The following is a 13,844-nucleotide window of genomic DNA, read 5'->3' as shown; positions in this document are numbered from 1 at the left end:
TTAATCCAAATGTATATGAGAATATATGCTTCATAATTCCCTTTCAATTCTGTTGTAGTTATTACCGCTTGCACTATAACTCATTCAAGTAGCACTCTTCCCTTGGCCCTTCTTCAGATCTACAACATAATATACAGGTATATAACATTGACAATATTGAAGTAAATAGAGAATACTGTATTTATATACATTGACGTGTCATGATTAACTGGAGGGCCAAACCCCAAAAAGTCGCTTACTTAACGAGTGAGTTGCACTCTCTCTACAAACTAAGTAGACCATGCTTATTTTCAAGTTTTTATTGTAACAAAAAACATTCCACTGGTCTACCTCAAAAAATTTGTTGCGAAAGCCTCCGAATCCAAGATGGCGTCCAAGATGGCGTCCAAGATGGCCACCATCTTTACTGAATTTGTTATTTGAAAGATTTGATTGAAAAATCAGATTTCAACAAATTTGATATCATGTGAAAGAGAATAAAATTTTCTACAAGTTGATACCATTTTTGTTGGTTATTGTGATAATTGGATTGAGATTTTAAGGAAAAAACATTCATTTTTGATATTTTTCTGAAAAAAGGAAAATCATGAAAATGCTTGATTCAGCATAAATCAAAGAAAGACTGAAGGATTATCTTAAAACGTTTCAAGAATTTTGTTCGACATCTAATCAATATTTGAAGAAAATTAGGGGTCAGTACCGTTTTCGGTTCAGGAGTTATAATGTCTCAAACTTGAAAACTCACTATGTAAAAATGGCCACTTTGGTTGTGACAAGACCTTGTTGATCGTAAAAAAAGCCTGCGCGCGCCAAGACTACTACACGCACCACTGCCACTGGCGCTTGTAGCAGTGCCGGTGGTGCGTGTAGTAGTCTTGGCAAACGCAGACTTTTTCTTTGACAAACACGGGTTTGTGCCTGCAAACTAACTTTTCATACCAAGTGGTAGCTCAGGTGACGCTGATTGCTATTATTTCAAAGTAGATTGTTCTGAAGCAGATGAGATGAAGCAAAAAATGTCTTTCAAATAGAGGTAGAAGCTTGAAACAACCTTGCTATAGAAAGTTTAAAACAAAATTTGGATCGATCACTCAAAAAATTCGAGATTGCAGGCCATCAAAGCTGACAGTGTATTGCGCCAAAGTAAATGTATCATTTCGATTTTGATACAATTTTGTCTGTTTTGCTGTCTATTTATATGGTTTTTATATATTCTGAACATTTTAATGCCATTTCAAACCATCTTAGGTTTTTATGGAGACATTTTTCAGAATGCACCATGAATATTTCTCTAAAAAGTTTAAAAAATAAAATTAAAAATGTTTATGAAAACCATGCAGAAATTAACATCTTTCCCATATAATCAATATTTGGAGAAAATTAGAGGTCAGTATTGTATTTGGTTCAGGAGTTATAATGTCTCAAACTTGAAATCCCATTTTACATGTTATTTACACGCATCTGTTCCCAAAGACGTCACAGAGGGTCAAATCCAAGATCGTGCTTACTTTTCGAGTTCCACTCTCTCTATAAACAAGACCATACATAATATTAAGCATACTAAGCAATGCTCCGTAAGTACACCTCAGTAGATTTGTTGCAAAGTACAGATGCGGTCCAACAGGGCCGCCATTTTATTGAAATTAACATTTCAAACATAAAATTTGATAGAGACATTGGATTGCAACAAATTTGATGTCATATGTAGGAGAGTAAAACTTCCTAAAAGTTGATACCACTTTAGCTGTGTATTGTGATAAATTGGGGGGGGGGGTTGCTTCTCTTTTTTTTTGGGGGGGGTCCATATTTTTATATTGTTCTGAAAAAAGGAAGAAATGTAAAAATGCATGATTTAGTATTTATCAAAGAAGAACTGAAGAATTATTTTGAAACCTGCGATTGAGCTTGAGATTTAATGAGATTGAGACATAATTCATATTTCTGGAATTACAGGCAATATCATACACTGTTGACAAGTTAACATCTAAAACTTGAAAAAATTATATTCATGCATTATAAATTTTGCTTACAATGTGTTTACATGGTCACATGTAATACTGTAATGGTCTAGTGACTTGTACCTGCAAACTAACTTTTCATGCCAAGTGGTAGATGACGCTGGTCGCTACTACTGTAGCATTTCATCATAGTAGATTGTTCTGAGGCAGATAAGATTGAACAGAAAGTATTTTCCAAAAAGAGATATGAGCTTAAAATTTGGCACAAATTTTTCCAATGTGTAATATTTAGCGATAAAAATAGTATCCACACAAAATTCAAGATGGCGGTAATTAATCGAGGTTGTCGTTCAAGGCATTATCTACCATTGTGCACGTAAAACAAAAACCCAGCTTTACTTAATTCCTCAAACTAGTTCTAAACTGTGAGTTAGGGATTAATGTACAAACTTAAATCAGTATAATTAATGCTAAATATTGTTAGATATACTAAATAGATCTGATAAGATTTTTTTTTTACGTCAACAGTTATCATGGTTATGGTTTCTTGAAAAGAAATGGTGATATCTCCGTATGTTTTAGGCTTTATTGTAATTTATTTTTACATGGTAGAATGTTTTGTAATACAAACCTGCACATATAAATCGAATGTGATATCTCTCCCAATCGTAAACAATACCTTAATACATGTAGTGTGTTACGTCAAAGTTAAATCTCAACTTATAACTTATAATTTGATATGTTTGTTTAATCTTCTTATATTGCTGTCTAGTACATGTTTCTATACATCCGAACGATATTGTACTAGTGTAAACCATATTGAGGGTCTTTTTTTTGGGGGGGGGGGGGTGGAGCTCATTCCAGTGTTTGGGTAAGGCCCAATCTTTGATAAAAAAGAAATGCTTCTGTATCAAAGATATGCTTTTTTACTTGTATGTTACTCTGCTGTTGTAGAAACGTGAATGATGATGGTTTATGTGTAATAATGTCTGATCCGTAGATGTCCTTGAAAGCCCTTCTGATCCGAACCCCCCCCCCCAAAAAAAATAAAAAAATAAAAATCCAACATGGCGGCAATTTCTCAACGTGCGAAATTACTTTTTAGTATATTGTTCGAATAAAATTGTCCAAATTGATTATTTGTGCTGTATATTCACATTTACAAATAAGCATGCTGAAACTGTATTTTCCGTTATCAGATTTTTCTTACATTGTTTTTAGGTTGATTTCATGTGGGTTATAGTGTCACAATTGATCTGAACTTATGCCATTGGTAGATGCTTTCCTATATTAGATCAGGATCACTCGAGAGTGAAAATGTTCATTTTCATTCATTTTAGAGTGACCTCGGGGATCACTCGAAGAGTGACGAGTGATCCCCAAGGCAGGGCTCGACACTAACGGTGGTCCGGTGGCCCGGGGCCACAAAAAACGCACGTCGGGCCACCAAAATGTCAGAAATGAAGAATTTGATGGCCTGATCGGGCCACCAAAAAGGTCGGATATTTGCCTTTGGACCACCAAATATAAAAGTTAGTGTGGAGCTCTGCCTAAGGTCGCTCTAAAATGAGTGAAAATGAACATTTTCACTCAAAAGTCACTCCAATTTCACTCTAAATTCACCGTTTTCTGTTATTCACTCCTCACATCAGAAATAAAAACTTCCACTCGATTTGTTTTTTTCTTTTTCGGAGAGTAGAATATCACTGGTTTAAAAAATGTGTCCATAAAAACTTAAGACGGTTTAAGATAGCACAACAGACAAATTTGTATAAAAAACGAAATAATACATTTAATTTGGCGCAATATACTATGTCAACTTTGATAGCTATCATCTTGATTTTTTTTTGAGCGGTTGATCTAAATTCTGTCTTAAACTATCTATAACAAGATTGGTGCCAAGTTTCAAGCTACTACCTCTATTTTATTTTTTTTTTCTTCATCTCATCTGCTTCAGAACAATCTACTTTGAAATAATAGCGATCAGTATCACCTGAGCTACCACTTGGTATGAAAAGTTTGCAGGCACAAACCCTTGTCTGTCAAAGAAAAAGTCTGCATTTGTCAAGATTACTACACGCACCACTGGCACTGCTGCAAGCGCCAGTGCCAGTGGTGCGTGTAGTAGTCTTGGCGCGCGCAGACTTTTTTACGAACAACAAGGTGTTGGTCACAACTAAACTGGCCATTTTTACATAGTGAGTTTTCAAGTTTGAGACATTATAACTAACCGAAAACGGTACTGACCCCTAATTTTCTTAAAATATTAATTATATGTCAAACAAAATTCTTGAAACGTTTCAAGATAATCCTTCAGTCTTTCTTTGATTTATGCTGAATCAAGCATTTTCATGATTTTCCTTTTTTCAGAAAAATACAAAAAAATGAGTGTTTTTTCCTTAAAATCTCAATCCAATTATCACAAAAACCCACAAAAATGGTATCAACTTGTAGAAAGTATTATTCTCTTTCATATGATATCACATTTGTTGAAATCTGATTCTATCGAATTATATTATTTATATAACAAATTCAGTAAATATGGCGACCATCTTGGATGCCATCTTGGATTTGGAGGCTTTCGCAACAAATTTTTTGAGGTAGACCAGTGGAATGTTGTTTGTTACAATAAAAACTTGAAAATAAGCATGGTCTACTTAGTTTGTAGAGAGAGTGCAACTCGACCTCTGTTTTTAGCTTTTGGCCCCCCGGTTAGATGGTTTAAAAACATATAGACATTGAAAGTGTGGGTACATACGTAAGCATACCCTTGATCACATAGAATCAGAGCGTTAATGCATGGACCTACTACACGTGGATTGGAAAAGAAGGTCTTTCTTTGATCCCATCATCACCGTCGCCACCCGATTACGTGCATCTTAAAGCCCCGTCTTAACAGACCTTCTCCCCGGGCGCGCCCGGGTGCGCCCGGGGAAGATATACATTCCACAGATTCCATGAAACATAGAGTGCCCCGTTTTAACAGGCATTGCTCAAAAACCTTCCTCGGGGAAGATACGTTCCCAATAGCCCCGTCTTAACATACCTTCCCCGGGCGCGCCCGGGTGTTCGCCGGCGAAGATTACATTCCACAGATTCCATAAAACACGGGTTAACCGCTAAAGTGCCCTGTTTTAACAGGCATTGCTCGAAAACCTTCTCCGGGGAAGATACGCTCTCCTTGGCCAATAACATTACAGGTACGCTGAAAATGAAGCATTTCACATGCACATCATTGTCATCGCATTAGCATGTGGTTGCGTACTAATGTGCAAGTGTGTACTGCTGGCACAGGCATGTGGGAACTAGTATGTACCGAGGCGTTTCAATATATATATTAGACCAACTGTTTTCCCCTAAAATATGTTACCGCGAAAGCGCCTTTCTTTTTTCTTTTCATAAGAATCTTTCAAAAAGAAGTAAAGAAAGAAGAAGTCATGAAATCAACCACATGTTTAACCAGAGCACGTTAATACCACACTGCTCAACCCACAGAACTCGAGGAGTGTTACGACTGCATACATAATACATAGGTGTTACTAATAGCATTTTACACTTTGAATCCTTGAATGTTTTTATTTTTGGATTACCTCCAACAAAATTTTACTCTCTTCAGCTGTTGCTCATATCAATTCCAGTATTATCTGATATAGTTTTTGAACTATCAAACATGAAAAGCGGGATTTTAACACCTATTACTAGTACATGAGTACACACAAGCCCAACACGCGCTGTGCAGAAGTCGCCGTGCTTCGCATGGTGTACCGTTTAATCGTGCTAATACATAAGGAGAGTTCGTTGATTTTTTTTAGTCACCTGACTAAGCACTGGTCACGTGACGCCTCGGGGAAGATTCACCCCGCGAGCGTCTTAACAGACACCATCGCGAGGTAGCCTCCGGCGGTTGGCCCGAGGCTACCCCACGTCTACCCTGGTCGATCGAAAGGTAAGGTTTCGCCCGAGGCTACCCCGAGGCTACCACGCGGCTACCCCGAACCTGTCCACTTTGTTGCGTCTTAACAGGCACAATCTTCCCAGGGAAGATTCTTCACCCGAGGCTACCCCGAGGCTACCCTGCGTTTTGTGGCCTGTTAAGACGATGTATTAATGATTACATTCAGGTGCTTGGATAATGTGATTTGTGCGATCGTGCTTCGTCACTGACCAAAGAACCATTTCCCTCATTGCTGCTTTATTTTGCTGAAGTGTCTTTTCAGACTCAACTGCCTTTGAAAGGGAGCAGCAAACCCGAAAACATGACAGTTTTTCTGTCACAAAATTTAGAATTGCTGAAGTGGACACTTGTGGACAAGCATGTAACATGACTTAACGATTACTGTCCATGTTTACTCTGGAACAATGTATGAAAAATGGGGGAAATTATACCCCGTCTTAACAGGCCACAAAACGCAGGGTACCCTCGGGGTAGCCTCGGGTGAAGAATCCTCCCCTGGTAAGATTGTGCCTATTAAGACGCAACACAGTGGACAGGCTCGGGGTAGCCGCGTGATAGCCTCGGGCGAAGTCTTAAAAATGCAGGGAAGGTTTTCGAGCAATGCCTGTTAAAACGGGGCACTCTGTGTATCATGGAATCTGTGGAATGTATATCTTCGCCGGGTGCACCCGGGCGCGCCCGGACGCGCCCGGTGAGACGGTCTGTTAAGACGGGGCTTAGGATTACAAATCACAACCAACCTGTCAAAATAATTTGATAATACGTACACAATATCGCAAACAAAAACCAAATTTGAATAGAAGAGAATCTATTTGACAATGTAAATGATAACAAAACTTACTGGATTTTGAGCAGCCGGGCTTACGTGCATATTACATAATAAAGTGCGACACATTATAAAGTGCATGTTACATAATAAAGTGCGAGGGGTGGTGTAATAGGTCATGATTACCGGGTATAGTATCGCGCCTAAATAGTGATCGGGATATATCGTTATACATGTGGATATGTCTATGACCTGCTACAAGTCAGAGATATTCAAGAAGATACATACATACTCAATAGGTAATTATATTCATTTATGAATATTTTGGTTCTCCATAGCGGCTGCAGTGTCTGCCAGAGAGCTAGAAGGGCGTATATCGACGTGCTCTGATGGTTACGGTCTAAATTACACCCTTCCGATGGCCAGGAAGTGCAAAAACGGAACCATCCCGAAGTTGATACCCTTTCTCTCTGTCAGAGCCAGCCGTTGCTATAGGCCGAGCAGAATAGGTATTCCGGAGGGTCGCCGTGTCTGTAGAATACCGGGTAAGATCACAAGTTTCTTTGAAAGTAGTTCCGAGGCTATGAATTTTTTATTTTCTTGCACTTACTTTTAACATTCCAAAGGAGTAGAAACAAATACGATTGAATATCTCTAATACTTTAATGTTTGTTCTTCCAGTTCATGAGATGCAATCGCCTGTATCTGAGCACTGTGTCAGAAAATCGTTATTGAGTCCCAATTTGTTTAAATCATTATGATAAATATAAAGAACACACACGGGTTCAAATTTGAACACCAAAATTGTCCCTATACAACCACCTTTGAATGGGTGCAACTTTGCACCGCAATAAGCAATTTGCACCCTTAGACGTGCAATATGCTGAATTTTTAACCTGCAGAGGTGCGAATTTGCACCCTCAGTTTTGTGCTAATCAAGGGTGCAAACATGCACCATAAACATTAATACATTGTGAATTAAACATTTGGACCACGAGTACTAAGGTTTTATTCGTGAGATCAAACTTACACTCTAATGGATATGTCCGCATCTTTGTAGGTACGAATATAAATATTAAGATATTCAATTTTCTACTTGTATAATTAAAGGTACAAATGTGCACCCCAGGGTGCTGGTACAGGGACAAATAGAGTGCAAATTTGAACCTTCATTCTTCAGTGTGTAATGCATGCTTATGAGATGATTTAAGGCTAATGTCAACTGCATCCTATTATGTAATTGGGTGAAACATCCATCATGTAGGCCTATTCCATTTAGAAAACAAAGGTACCCTCCTTAACCTTCTCCACCAGCCTACAAAGTTGCCACAACATAAGTACATTATGTGATAATTATGTAGTATGTCGTCGCGTTACCAGTCAGAGAGCACGAATGGACGAAAATTTGTGGAAAGCCATCTTTAGCGATACTACATTTACAGTTTTCTGACTCTTTATCACCTTTTTTTCTTTTTCAAGATTCCATTCGAATGAAGCACGCCATTTGATATAGTAGAATTATAACGAGTCAAAGCCTAGAATCCATAAAATTCATAATTGCTAAAAATGAAAAAAAAAAGGAAAATAAAAACGAAAACTCCATTACCGGTCTCAAAAAATCAACATCTCGGCCAGTGCCGAGGAGGGTTGGGCGTGGTGTTAGCAGCTCCACCCCGTAAAGACTCTGCAGCAGTTTTTACATGCAGCGTCAACAATCAATGTGGACCTGCCATGGGAAAGGATGGCTCTCCAGCTGGAGAGCTCATGGCGCCGCATGGGGAAAGTCGGTATCTGGAAGCCCCTCGGCCGATAACCCTGGTATTTTCCAAGTCTACCATTGGCGTCCAAGAAATATTTGGCGACAAGACAATAGGCGCTGATATCAGAAAGGTATAGGCGCTACCCGGTGCCTGGAGGGAAGTGGAGATTGAGAGATGACGCATGACTTAATACATGTACGTTTCTCGGTCTTTCTCTGTCTGTCTTCAAGATTGCAGCAAGAAACCATGTGAGAACGGACGGTGCGAAGAGACAATGACTACCTACACCTGCCATTGCCCCGATGGGACAGAAGGGTCGAATTGCACAGGTACAATCTTCCTTGATACATGCAGAGAGACGGCTGGTATTCCGGCATGTTTCTCTCTAGACAATTCCTCTGTCCATTCTGATGGTAACTATATTTCAGTCAAAAACTCTGTCTCTGTAGAGTAAGCTGTTGTTTTGTGTTCACACTGTTGTTGTTGTTGTTCTGCTCATTAAAAAAAGGAGGAGGAGGAGGAGGAGGAGAGAGAGAAAGTAGACGTTTCATTTTATGGCACTATGACTGTGATCTGATTGTGCGTTTCTCTATTCGAAACTCCCAATGAGTTATAATCCGGTTATCATCGGTCTCGATGAATTCACAAAGACATACACTGACGGACCCGGGTCACACACGCACATAAAGTCGCGGGTCTCTATAACTTCAGATATACGTTGTATTAAAAGATACTCAGTCTTGTGACATCATGGCTGTATCACACTCGAAGTGATTTTCCACCTAGCCTAAAAATTATTCTCTTTTTTTCGTTGTTGCTGTTTTTCTGTCCTTCAATCTCAGAGTAGTCTCTGAGTTTCGGTAAATTCTCAAAGAATTATCCCTTTTCTTTATGTGCATTTGAAATTTAAAAGCATTCTTTTTGTTGTTGAAGAAAGTGAAAACGAATAAGAAAAAGAATGTAACTGCATTATAGGGTCTGACAGGATAGTGCTTTTAAAGTAAACAGGAATGTACTTACACATTTCCCAAAAGTAAACAAACACAAAAAATGTTGGAGGAATATATCTATAGGTCTGTGGAATACATATCCGTACCGTGCGTGTGATGACATTCTAACAACTTTAATTCATTGGTCTTATTTTCCTTGGCTTTTTTTTCATGCTATATACAGATATCGATGAGTGTACGAGCAATCCGTGTCAGAATGGAGGAACGTGTCAGAACGCAATCGACATGTATGTGTGCATTTGTCCACCAGGTTATGGCGGGTCGGACTGCCAGACGGGTAAGTTGGGATTCGCAAAATAGCGAGTTATAATCTGGAATCAATTGAAACTGGTTGTCATTCCTGTATATTGCACAATATTTATATAATGCATACACACATAGTTTTATGAAGAGTTTGATCGAAAGCGAGTCATGACTGTTGTGACTGTTATGGTTTCATTTTGCTCTAACTGATGATGGACTCACTTTCAAATGTTTAAAATGATGTTTGTGGGATCTAACTCTTGATATCGTAGGAGAAAGAGAAAAAAAAAACGAAGAGAAAATGTTACTGGTTGAGAATGTATAATTGTTCTTGATAAACCATCGAACCAATGAAATTCAGACCATCAGAATCCAGAAGTTTACGGTATAAAAATGTACATCATGTCTTTATCACAATTCTCTCTGTTTCGCGGTCCTCTGAAGTGTTGTTGTTGTTATTGTTATTGTTTGAATGTTGTTTGTTGTTATTGTTTGAAATGCGTTTTTTTTTATTTTATTAGTTTTATATCAATTCACTTTGTGTTATTATTCCTTTACTTGAATCACAGATATCGACGAGTGTGAGAGCAGTCCATGTAGGAGCGGAAGAACGTGTCAGGACGCTGTCAACATGTACTCATGCCTGTGTTCACCGAGTTACAACTGGTCAAAATACCAAACGGGTGGGTTGGGATTCGAAAAGCGTTCAAATACTGTCCTTTTATACTTCAGTTTTAAATTCTCTCCAATAATAGAGAAAATACGTCTTCATGAAGGCGTGAAATGAAATAAGTTGATATTAAAGGGACATTCCAGAAGATTCTTTTTTCTTTTTCTTTTTCTTTCTTTTCTTCTTTACATCACGTAGGAGATAAATCGATAGTGCATGCCACGTGTAGATTTGTGGGTTTTATTGTGTTCCTACAGCAGATAGATCAATGCTCTGAAAAAGCCAAGACATATTACACTGAACGAGGATGATGACATAGGAGACTCACATATTCCCCAAATGTATAACAGTGCAATTCCTCGCAATACCACTTGCTCTGCAAAATTTCACCTGTGTAGAATCTATGCATGCGTTCTTCTTTTGTTCTGCTTCCTCGAGCGCCAAATCATGCGTTCTCATGTGAAGCTGCTATGTCATTATCCTCGTTCATTGTGATTTGAAATGAATTTTTAAAAGCCTTCTTATTCCTCATTCCAATCACCATATTCCGGAACTCTGTACCCAATGTTAACAATTTCTTAATGATGAAATGCTAAAGACTGAAAATCATTAAAGTCGTCTTTAAACGTCTAGGTCTGAGAAGTTGTTTCATTTCTTAACTTGATTTCCTTATTCGCTTCCGTAGTAAAAATTGCATTTTTTTTTTGCGGTCAAATGAATTGATATTAGACGGCGCCATTCAGGGGTAAAAGAATCCTAATTTGCTCGATTTTGTCTGCTGGTTGGACTTAGTTTTACTTTGACGTAATGTCTCTACATGGCCTATGAGGTCAAGGTCGAGATTAGGAGTCAGTGCAGGAGTCAACCTTACTTGCAGTGCCGTGCAGGAGTACACTAAACTTGCTTGTTATTGGTTGACACTGAGCCCGAGTTCCATTTATATCACTGTATATTATGGTGTTATTTTTCTCCTTGCCCTTTCTGGGCAAAGATGAACATCAGGGAACAGCTTGAAAGGAAATCATGGGCTCCATGCTTGGATGAGATTGAGCTAACATTTGCTAAAATTGTGATTTTGAAATTGTGATTTTGATTTTTGAATAAGGAATGAAAAAAGAAGCATAGACCTCAGATAATGTTGTGTTCTTCTTTGACAGATCTCCAAAATAGATTACTGCTGCAATCGACAGGGATACCAGAAATGAATTAAACAGGAAGATATACCAGCACATAGTAATCATAAATGTTATAATCTGTTATTAAATACCGTTAGACTTCCACTCAGGATAACAAACATTTCAGGAAGCTGTCAACATGTACTTTTGTTTTGTGTTCACAAAGGTTAGGTAAGGAATCGAATGCATTGACATTACAATTTGTTGACAAAAACAACAAAAACAAAAACAACAACAACAACAACAAAATGCCCGCCAATGAAAAAAAAAAGTCTCAACAGGGCCGAAAGTTAAGAAAAAGAACAAACAATTGGTTTTGATTCAATATCCTGTTTGACTGGGTTCTCTGTGCTCTTTCATTGTTTCATTTTCACAAATTAGACCCCGGGACAAAGCTACAAAGTATTTCAAGGACAATGTCAACATGCTATCCTGTCAATACACAATTGTTATTAGAGCTCGCTCTTAAGAAAAAAGAAGAAAAAAGAAGAAAAAACAAAAACGATGACATTGACACTGTTTGATGATAATCATTTTGGATATAACGATCAAAAATATGAATGACATAATCACATCACAAAATCATACGAATCAAAATCGATCAAATGAATGACTGGTCTCATTTGCGTGCGTCATGCTGTATTATGTCGCACATCAATGTCAGTGTCAATTTGCTTGAATGTCCCAATAGTCATCCCTTGGATGTTCGTCACTGACAAAGTTAACAAGCGGATTCTGGTGGCTGACCTTGAAAGATTCGACTTCACCGTGTTTATCACTCTGGACGAAAACCCATTTGATGTAGCGTATGACTCATTGGAAAGGAAGCTTTATTGGTCTAGCACGAATCACGTTCACCGTTCCTGTCTGCTGGACAAGACTCCAGAACAAGTTATCGATACTAACAGTAAGTTGAGGATTAAAATGTATATGTTCATATGCATGCACAATTATCCATACGGATGCTCAAATACCAATAAAGGCAAACATTCATACTTGAAATCAAGTTACACTTCCATTAGCGATCTGATGTCTTTCAGCAATTGCTGATGACCAGACAATAGTTTGCGATTTAGCAGATGACGCCATGAGAAGCGAGTTCTAGATCACAAGGTGACGAAATGCTGAAAATGGCATGAACCTTGAAACATGAACCAGAAAAGTGAAATGGTCACGATAATTGTAAAACTTAAAAATGCTTCAATTTTTATAACATTGGCTTATTTCCACTTTGTCAATCCAAAGACAATGTCCAACCACAAACAATTCTTAATCAGTCATACTTTAGATTGGAGTACATATCACCCCTATTTGTAGATGGTCCGTCCTATATTTATGATTATTAAAAATCAACAAACCCTGATTAAAAAAACAACTACAAAGAAACGGGAAAAAAGATAACATTATTCATGTCATGTCTGTACAATGCTCCAAGGTTTTGCACAGTGACAGTTTCTCTATTGCACGATGTAGGTGAAGCAATAACCCCGCACGAGCAACGAGCATTCTGTATATTTTCTTTCTAAGTGCTAACAACTGTGCGTATACAAGTTCATTTCCAAACCCTGAACTCGAAGAATAACACGTTTTGATGTGGAAGTGCCCTAATTAGTGATTCTGAAGAACGAGAAAACATGATTACAAGTCTAACAAAAAAAAAAAAATCCCAAAATGCAATCGAGAATTGTCTCAACTCATACCTGTTTAACGTGACAGAAAGACAAGACCAATTCGCTCTTTTAGGGTATACCTTGGTTATAAAAAAGGTTAGTCTTGACAGATATATCAGTTATACACGAATTCGATACTAATGCTGTAAAGACACCGTCACACCTGCCATATCTGCACTCAACCCATCCCCCTAATACCAATACGACTGTATACCAAAACAATATAGTGTTATCGATGCCGTAATAGTGGGTAGCCTGGCTTGCCTGTCGGTTTGTACATGCAATATACCATTATTATAAAATGGGTTCAAGAATGTAGCCAATTGGAAGCGCTAAAATGAGTCACGTGCGCGTGCATTATTTTTTACGATCATGCACGGCCTGACGTCACAATGTTTACACTAGCAGTGCGCACTCAATCAGTTGTTACAAGTGCGTCACGCGCTACTATACGTGCTGTCAATCCTGTAAATAACTTCTAGTTCGAGCTGCCAGCCGGCCTTTCTTGTGCATAACATGTGGCGTACGTATACTCTTATACGTACAGTACTTATGTGCGGGATTTCCGAGTGCGACGTGCGTAAATGTTTGGGACGAACATCTTCGGACATCTTGACTTTTGAGCGAGTGCTACATG

The sequence above is a fragment of the Diadema antillarum genome, unplaced genomic scaffold (assembly GCF_040938485.1).
Source record: "Diadema antillarum isolate AM-2024a unplaced genomic scaffold, OU_Dant_1.0 seq00001074_RagTag, whole genome shotgun sequence".
In the NCBI taxonomy this organism is placed as follows: Eukaryota; Metazoa; Echinodermata; class Echinoidea; order Diadematoida; family Diadematidae; genus Diadema; species Diadema antillarum.
Note: the sequence above shows the minus strand (reverse complement) of the source record.